Source organism: Ipomoea nil, unplaced genomic scaffold, assembly GCF_001879475.1.
Source record: "Ipomoea nil cultivar Tokyo-kokei standard unplaced genomic scaffold, Asagao_1.1 scaffold3195, whole genome shotgun sequence".
Classification (NCBI taxonomy): domain Eukaryota; kingdom Viridiplantae; phylum Streptophyta; class Magnoliopsida; order Solanales; family Convolvulaceae; genus Ipomoea; species Ipomoea nil.
Genome location: NW_017619623.1, coordinates 516,004 through 524,799, shown reverse-complemented (window position 1 = coordinate 524,799; position 8,796 = coordinate 516,004).

Genomic DNA, 8,796 nt, shown 5'->3' with positions numbered 1-8,796 from the left:
TTCAATGATTACAAATCAGGAACTTTGATAATCATTTGATTTTCTTTCATTAAAAAAAAAAATTTAAGTTCAGTTTTTTTTTTTTTTTTTTTTTTTTTTTTTTTTTTTTCCGTTTAATTAATCTTCTTTTGATTATTGAGAACCAAACTTAATATTTCAATTACGCTTTTATCAATGCATGAAAACTTCTAAAGAAATTTGTAAGTTAATTTTTACTATATTATTATAATAATATCTATTGTAACCTTATATTTTGAATTATTTATTATCATCACTATTGACAGCAATTGTCATTGACAAACTCCCAAAACAATTTGTCTAATGGAAATTTTAAAAAAATCAATGATTTCATTATTGTGGATGAAAAGTATGTACACCACTTTATTCAATCGTTATGTTGTTGTTAGGAATAAATTGTAAATTTTGATGAGCCGAATGTATTTTTGAAAAATCAAGTAGTCCCCAATTTTATTCTATTTGAGTCAGTTTGAGTCTACAGAGTATGGTGCACCCATATCATGCAACCCATGTACAAGTTTGGAAGATCATAATTTATTTGAAGAAATTAAGCGGGATTATAGCTTAACAAAATTATGATGCGGATAAGTCACCAAGAACCATGTTAAAGGAGTTGGATGATACGTGTGTGAGCTATGCCAAATGATCCTAAGTTTGAATCTCAAATGAAGCATTTTTACCTTGCTTGGGAGACTAAGGAAGCTGTATGAGAGACTAGCTACCAACATTGGAGACTAACTAGCTTGGGAGACTAACCTCAATGGAGACTAGCTAGCTTAAAATGGAGACTAGCTAGCTTAAAATGGAGACTAGCTAAGTTTGGGAGACTAACCTCAATGGAGACTAGCTAGCTTGGGAGACTAACCAAGAAGGTAGCTAAGCTTGGGAGACTAACCTCAATGGAGACTAGCTAGATTGGGAGACCTTCTCCCAACCTCAATGGAGACTAGCTAGATTGGGAGACCTTCTCCCAACCTCAATGGAGACTAGCTAGATTGGGAGACCTTCTCCCAACCTCAATGGAAACTAGCTAGATTGGGAGACCAAGAAGGTAGCTAAGCTTGGGAGACTAACCTCAATGAGACTAGCTAGCTTGGGAGACTAACCAAGATGGAGACTAGCTAGCTTGGGAGACTAACTAAGATGGAGACTAGCTAAGCTTGGAGACTAACCCCAAGAAGGAGACTAACCAACTTGGAGACTAGCCAAGAAGGAGACTAACCAAGTCAAATGCACAAGTCTCACAAAAGTCATGCACTGATGAAGAAACACACCAAGTATGGTGAACCAAGTGCAAAATCGAAACAGAGCATCTCACCATGAACAACAATGAAGCTTTTACAAAAGGTTCCAGTATATTATTCTACAAGGATCATGAAGGAGAAAATAACTGATATATTTTCATCTGAACATCAACTTTTTACGGTGGAACCGGAGACGCTCGAAGGAGGCTGATTCACGGAGAAATTGTTTCATACTCAAGCAAGAATCAGCAGATAAATTATTTGATCAACTTGACATGTCAGAGCATTTATGAAGGACAAGAAAAATCAAGCTTGCCGCGCCGAACTTATTCAAATTTTGGAGGCTACAAAATTCAAGACACAGCAACGGGCAAGATATTCAAATATTTGACAAAAGGAGAAAAGACTTCTACCTAATATTTCAGATCAAGTTGACAATATTATTTGATCAACTACAATTCAAAATGGACGATCGAGATCGAAAGTTGATCAACGGGCAAATAACTTTCATTGGCTATAAATTGCCCAAGCAGACTTGAAGATGTACAAGACACTTGAACAAGAGCTGAAAAACAACGAAGAATTTCCAATCAATCATCAAGTGATATATTGAGCTATACACGATTAAATTCAAGTCTGAGTGAGAGAAAAATTTTATCTCTTTGTAAATTTCTCTACTGAGTGTAGAAAGAGGGCGGAGTAACTAGAGAGAGTGAAAAACCCTGGTTGAGTGTAGCTTTGTGCGTAGCACTCGGTGTAAAGGGCAGAGTAACAAGGGGAGCTTGTGAAAACCCTGTGAGAGCGTAGCTTTGTGCGTAGTTCTCGTGGTGTAGGAGTACAGCTTTGTGCGAAGTACTCGGGAAGGCGGAGTAACAAGAGTAGCTTGCGAAAAACCTTGGTGGAGTGTAGCTTTGTGCGGAGCACTCGGAGAAGTGTTGGTGGACACTTATTCACTATTGTATCTGGGTGATCGAAGAATAGTGAATTTCCTCCTTGGAGTGAAAGGAGAAGAGTGGACTAGGAGGATTACACCACCTCTGAACCACTATAAATCTCTCTCTCTCTCTCTCTTTACTTACTGCTCATATATTTCGTGCATGCTTATTCTAACTGCGAACTAACCCAATTACGATTTATCGCATATCTTTATCTGTCTGGGTTTAATAGTTCCCACGTTTGCATGCAAGCCAAACTTTACGTACATCATCTTTGAACCATATCAAGTGTTTCTAACGTGTTGCATGTTTAGAATCTCTCTTTGAACACCGCACAATTAAGCATAACACTTTACCGTTATATATTCCGCTGTGCACTCTAAGTTGTTTATCTTGTTGATGCTTGTTACTTAGAGTTGAAATTACCAAAGTGTTATTTGCCTTGTGTGTTTTCGAAGAAAGTTGAAAAAGTTAGAGAAGTCCATTCACCCCCCCTCTAGACTTCTCGCCACCCTTTCGGGACCAACAAGTGGTATCAGAGCAGTTGTCTATTTGAGTCAATTTTGACTGCTAGATAGATCTCAAAATCTTCAAGATGAAGAGAGATATGGTTCTCGCTCAAAATCTGCTTTTCTCACTTAACAAATTTGATGATTGGAAAATTCGAATGCAGGTGCACTTATCTGCTCTAAATGGCGAAATGTGGGAAGTCATCACTAATGGTCCTATCCAAATCATGAAAGTTAACACGGCCGCCGCACTAACTCCAAATGCTCCAAAATATGTTCCAAAGCCAAAAAATGGAGTGGACAAGTGATGATAGAGGACGAAATAATTTGGACAACATTGCCAAAGATATTTTATTCAAGGCCGTAGATGACACCATATTCCCAAAGGTTCGAAAGTGCACCACAGCAAAAGAAATATGGGATACACTTATCGGTATCGGTGAAGACGATGAACAAGAAAATGATAACAAACTAACCATTGCCATGAAGAGGTTCGAAGATTTCAAAATGCTACCGAGCGAAAGCATCACCGACATGGAAGCTCGATTGATCAAAATCCTTGGAGAAATCACGAATCTGGGAAAAATCATTACCTAGAAAGAAATATCGCTCAAAGTGTTACGCGGACTACCTACAAGTTGGGATATGAAGGTGACCGCAATGCGCGATCATGGAGATCTAAGGACATTATCTACGGATAACTCTTTAGTGATCTTAAGGCGTACGAGTTCGAGATGAAGACACGAGTCGAAGAAGAACGCGATGATGAACATCCGCACTGATGGCCGAACAACCATCCTCATCAAGGTCAGTAGTAAATAATGATTTTTTATCTGACGAACAATTTTCCTTATTTGTTAGGAAATTCAAGAAGTTCATGCGAAAGAACAAAGGATCACCACAAGGAAATTCTTTTCGAGAGAATAGAAGATCAAGAAAGGAACCGGTCGAAGATAACGCAAGTGTGTGTTACAATTGTAGAAAGTCTGGACATTTTATGGCCGAGTGTCCACACCCTAAGACGGACAAAAATTCGAACACTTCTAATTCTCCACAGGTGGAATACAAATCCAAAGAGAAGAAGTTCAAAAAGGAAAAACGGAAGGCACTAATAAGCGATCCGCTAGAAGCAAGTGAATCCGAAGAATCATCTAGTGACGAAAGTGATTCATCACAAGAAGATACGGCGCTACTATGCCTAGTGGGCAAGACATCCGAACATGAGAAATGCTATATGGTGCGTGAAATCGACGAAGAGGTATCTTCTAGTTCTTTTAGCTCTTTTAGTTCCGTTGACACTTCTTTCGAGACTCAAGAATCATTTCAAAGTCTTATGAAAGATTGTCAAAAGGTCATGGACACTCATACTCAAATCAAAGAGCGCAATAATACGTTAATCCTTGAAAAGGAAGAAATGGCACAAAAATTGGAAAATGCTCTAAATGAAATGAGTAACTTGAAAGCTGAAAATGTTCGACTTCAAGAAGAGTGTAAAGCTAGAGAGGTTCGAGAACATAACCTTCAAGAAGTAATCGCATCATTTACAAATTCATCCAAAATAATGGATAAAATGGTAAACATGCAAAAACCCGCTGGAGATAAAGCCGGACTAGGCTACGATCCATCATGTTCTCAAACCCCTGTGAAACTGACAAATTCTACTACTAATTTAATTAATAAAGTTCCAGTGGTAAAATTTGTGAAAAGTCAGTATAGCACAATGAGACAAGGAGTTGGCAATCAAATAAATGCCCAGAAAAATGTTGCAAGGCCCAATCCAAAAATTAATATCTCGGATAGACAACAAAATTTTAAAAGGCAAAAATTTGTATCTCAAAAGAGAGCCAATGAGTCTAGTGCAATAAAACCTCATAGGAATATGGGAAGAATCCCGAGAATTAGGGCTGGGAGATTATATCCCTCAGAACAAGATTGGTCGCTTGAAGACAAACCATGGACCAAGTCCAGATTTGCTCTTTTTCATAGGATCAAGTAACTATCTGCTTCCCAACCCGCACCGAATCATTATTCGCAAGTGCGTTATGATTATAGAGTCTTTAATGGTTACAAATCACCTACTCTTGGATCAGTGGGATCTAGGTGGATTTGGATGCCAAAAATTACTAACACAAAAGGACCCAAACAAGTATGAGTACCTAAAAGTAATTAATCTTTTTTGTAGGAAGTTTGGTATTTCGATAGCGGATGCTCTCGACATATGACCGACAATAAAGCTAGTCTAGTTGAGTTCAAAAGTATCGAAGGACCAAAAGTAGTGTTCGGTGGAAACGATCGATATGGAATGACAAAAGGAACCGGCGCAATTGTGAAAAATGGTCTACGAATTGATGACATATCCTATGTCGAAGGATTAAAATTCAACTTGTTTAGTACAAGTCAATTTTGCGACAAAGGATATCTCGTAGAATTTTACAAAGGCAAATGTCAAGTCAAGAACGAATCTACGAACGAAGTCGTACTCGCCGGATCAAGAAAGAAAAATATGTATGTCGTAGATTGGAGTACAACAAAGGAATCTGTATGCTTGATGGCAAACAATTCGAATGAAACTAGTTGGGAATGACACAGAAGGCTAAATCATTTGAATTTCAAAACCATCAACAAGCTTGCCAGAAACAAGCTAGTCGAAGGACTACCCAACATTGTGTTCAAGAAAGATCAAATATGTGACGCATGCCAGAAAGAAAAACAAATCAAAGCATCATTCAAAGCTAAAGATCAAGAGTCAACATCAAGACCCTTAAGTCTACTGCACATGGATTTATTTGGTCCAGTAGACCCAGTAAGTATAAGTGGTAAGAAATATACTTTGGTTGTTGTTGATGATTTTTCCAGGTACACATGGACAATATTCATCAAGAAAAAGGATGAAGTCTTATCAAAGTTGCCAAAGCTATTGAAGCTACTGCAAGTCGAAAAGGACATGAAGATTGCAACAATACGAATCGATCGAGGAACAGAGTTCGTGAACAGAGTGATTCAATCGTACAACAACTCACAAGGAATATTGCTTCAATTATCTGCCGCACGAACGCCGCAACAAAATGGTGTAGCTGAAAGAAGAAATCGAACACTTAAGGAAGCCGCACGAGTCATGATATCAGCCGCCGGACTACCAAAGAGATTTTGGGCAAAAGCAATCAACACGGCGTGCTATACTCAAAATCGCAGTCTAATCCACAAGTCCTATAACAAAACACCATATGAATTATGGAAAGGGAGAAAATCCAATCTCACCTATTTTCATACATTTGGTTGTAAATGTTTTGTACTTGTTAATGGAAAGTCTCAATTAAAGACTTTTGACGAGCGAGCGGATGAAGGAACATTATTAGGATATTCGTCTACCAGCAAGGCATATAGAATATTGAACAAATCAACCATGGTGGTAGAAGAATCAATTCACGTTGTGTTCGACGAAAATCACGACAAAATTGGCAAAGATAATGGAGGTAATCGCGATTTAAATAATTCTAACAATTCTTTCGAAGACAATGTGTTGCAGGAGGTAGAAGAATCAAGTGATATGGGTACTCACCAAATTGAGACAATATCAAATGTGACACCCGAAATATCACTCACACCTACAATCGAAATTGCACCCGAAATTCCAACTGAAGAAATCCCAGTAGATGAACCCGAAGATACACCCGTCAACAATTCGCAACAAATGGAATCATATCAAGTGGTATTTCAACAAGAAGGAAACTCTGAGAATCCAACAAGTTTCCAACCGAATCGAAAATGGCTAAAAAGTCACACACATGACTTAGTCATTAGAAATCCAAGAGACGGAGTAAGAACACGACCATCTACAGGGAACGAATAAGTAACAAGGGATGCAATGTTCTCATGTTTTCTATCACAACTGGAGCCAAAAGAAATTGACGAAGCCTTAGCCGATCCAACTTGGATAGATGCCATGCAAGAGGAATTAGATCAATTCAAGCGCAACGACGTATGGAAACTTGTTCCAAGACCAACTCACCAAAATGTAATTGGCACTAAATGGGTCTTTAGGAACAAAGCAAACGAAGACGGCGTCATTGTTAGGAATAAAGCAAGATTAGTTGCGAAGGGGTATTCACAAGAAGAAGGCATTGATTTTGATGAGACATTCGCCCCCGTCGCACGACTCGAAGCAATCCAGATATTCCTAGCATATGCAGCGCACAAGAATTTCATCGTATATCAAATGGACGTAAAGAGCGCATTTCTTAATGGCTTACTTGAAGAAGAAGTTTACGTCGAACAACCACCCGATTTTGAGGTAAAAGACGTTGGTGATCAAGTCTACAAATTAAAGAAGGCATTGTATGGGTTAAAACAAGCTCCGCGAGCTTGGTACGACACCTTGTCGATGTTCTTAATTAGTTGTGGATTCACCAAAGGTCTAGTCGATAAAACTCTCTTTAGAATTCAAGAAAATAATCACATTTTATTAGTACAAATTTATGTTGACGATATCATTTTTGAAAGTACTGATAAATCTTTATGTGAGAAATTTTCTAAGCTCATGCAGAACAGGTTCGAGATGAGTATGATGGGGGAATTAAATTACTTTTTGGGACTGCAAGTCAAGCAACTTGAAGAAGGAATTTTCATAAATCAAGCCAAGTACACAAGAGATCTTATCAAAAAATTTGGCGTAGATGGAAAATCCTCAGTCAAAATTCCCATGAGTACATCTCAAAAATTGGGTAAAGATGATGAAGGAAAAGATGTCGATCAAACGATGTATCGAGGGATGATTGGATGGTTACTATACCTAACCGCAAGCAGACCGGACACATCCTACTCGGTTGGCGTATGCGCAAGATCCAATCAAAGCCCAAAGAAAGTCATCGGATTACAACCAAGAAGATAATTCGATATCTAAAAGGAACAATCAATGTGGGATTATGGTATCCTAAAGGAGATTTTACACTAACTGGTTATTCAGATGCAGATTTTGCAGGTTGTAAAATAGATCGAAAAAGTACCTCAGGGACATGCCAGTTCTTAGGGGGAAGATTGGTCTCTTGGTTCAGCAAAATGCAAAACTCCATAGCCACGAGCACTGCCGAAGCCGAATATATTGTAGCTGGGAGTTGTTGTGCACAAATCTTGTGGATGAAGCAACAATTATTGGACTATGGGATTAAGTGCGAAAACGTTAGCATTTTATGCGATAACACTAGTGCAATCGCCATAACCCAAAATCCGGTGCTTCATTCGCGAACCAAGCATATCGACGTTCGACACCATTTTATCCGAGACCACGTCGAAAAGAAAGATTTGAAAATCGATCACGTTCCCACGGAGAAACAAATTGCCGACATTCTCACAAAGCCGTTGTGTGAATCTCGTTTTGCAACTCTAAGGCATGAAATGGGAATGATCGAAATGAGCTAAGCGTTTCTAATCTTTTAATTTTGAAATATGCCCGTACTGTGTGAAATATGTGACCTATGTGTTGTTATAATAATTTGAAGCATATGTTATATTTGTGTACATGTGATATATGTTTCCGTAAAATTTATATGTGTCTAAATGTGTTAAAATTTATCTTACGAAATTTATGTACATGTGTTTGTAATTTAATGTGTATCTATTTATTTGTCACAATTTAGAATAATTAATTTGTGTGATTTATTTACTAAGTGTGTTTACTTAATTTAATTTGAGCTTAGTATGCAATTAAGGGGGAATGAATTCTCTGTTTGGTTAATTTTTAATTAAAACATCTGTTTAGGGGAATTTAGAAATTTGCATGGGTTTCTTTACAAAGAAGTTTTTTTTTTTTTTTTTTTTTTTTTCTGATGATTGCTTGCCTAATTTGAAGTATCAAATGTCAAAAAGGTTAGGCCCAAATGTAGAAAGTCAAATGTTTTAAATGTGTTTGGAACTTGAAGCCTTTTCAGAATATTAGGTATACATCTGTCAATCTAAAATTTTTATCAGATCTCTTTTCAGAAAATATGTCAGCTTTATTGAAATATGAAATCGAGATGATAATATTTATCTGGAATACATTTATTGGTCTAACAGATTATTTTCGAGATTTTCTTTTATCTGATTTGCTCCAGG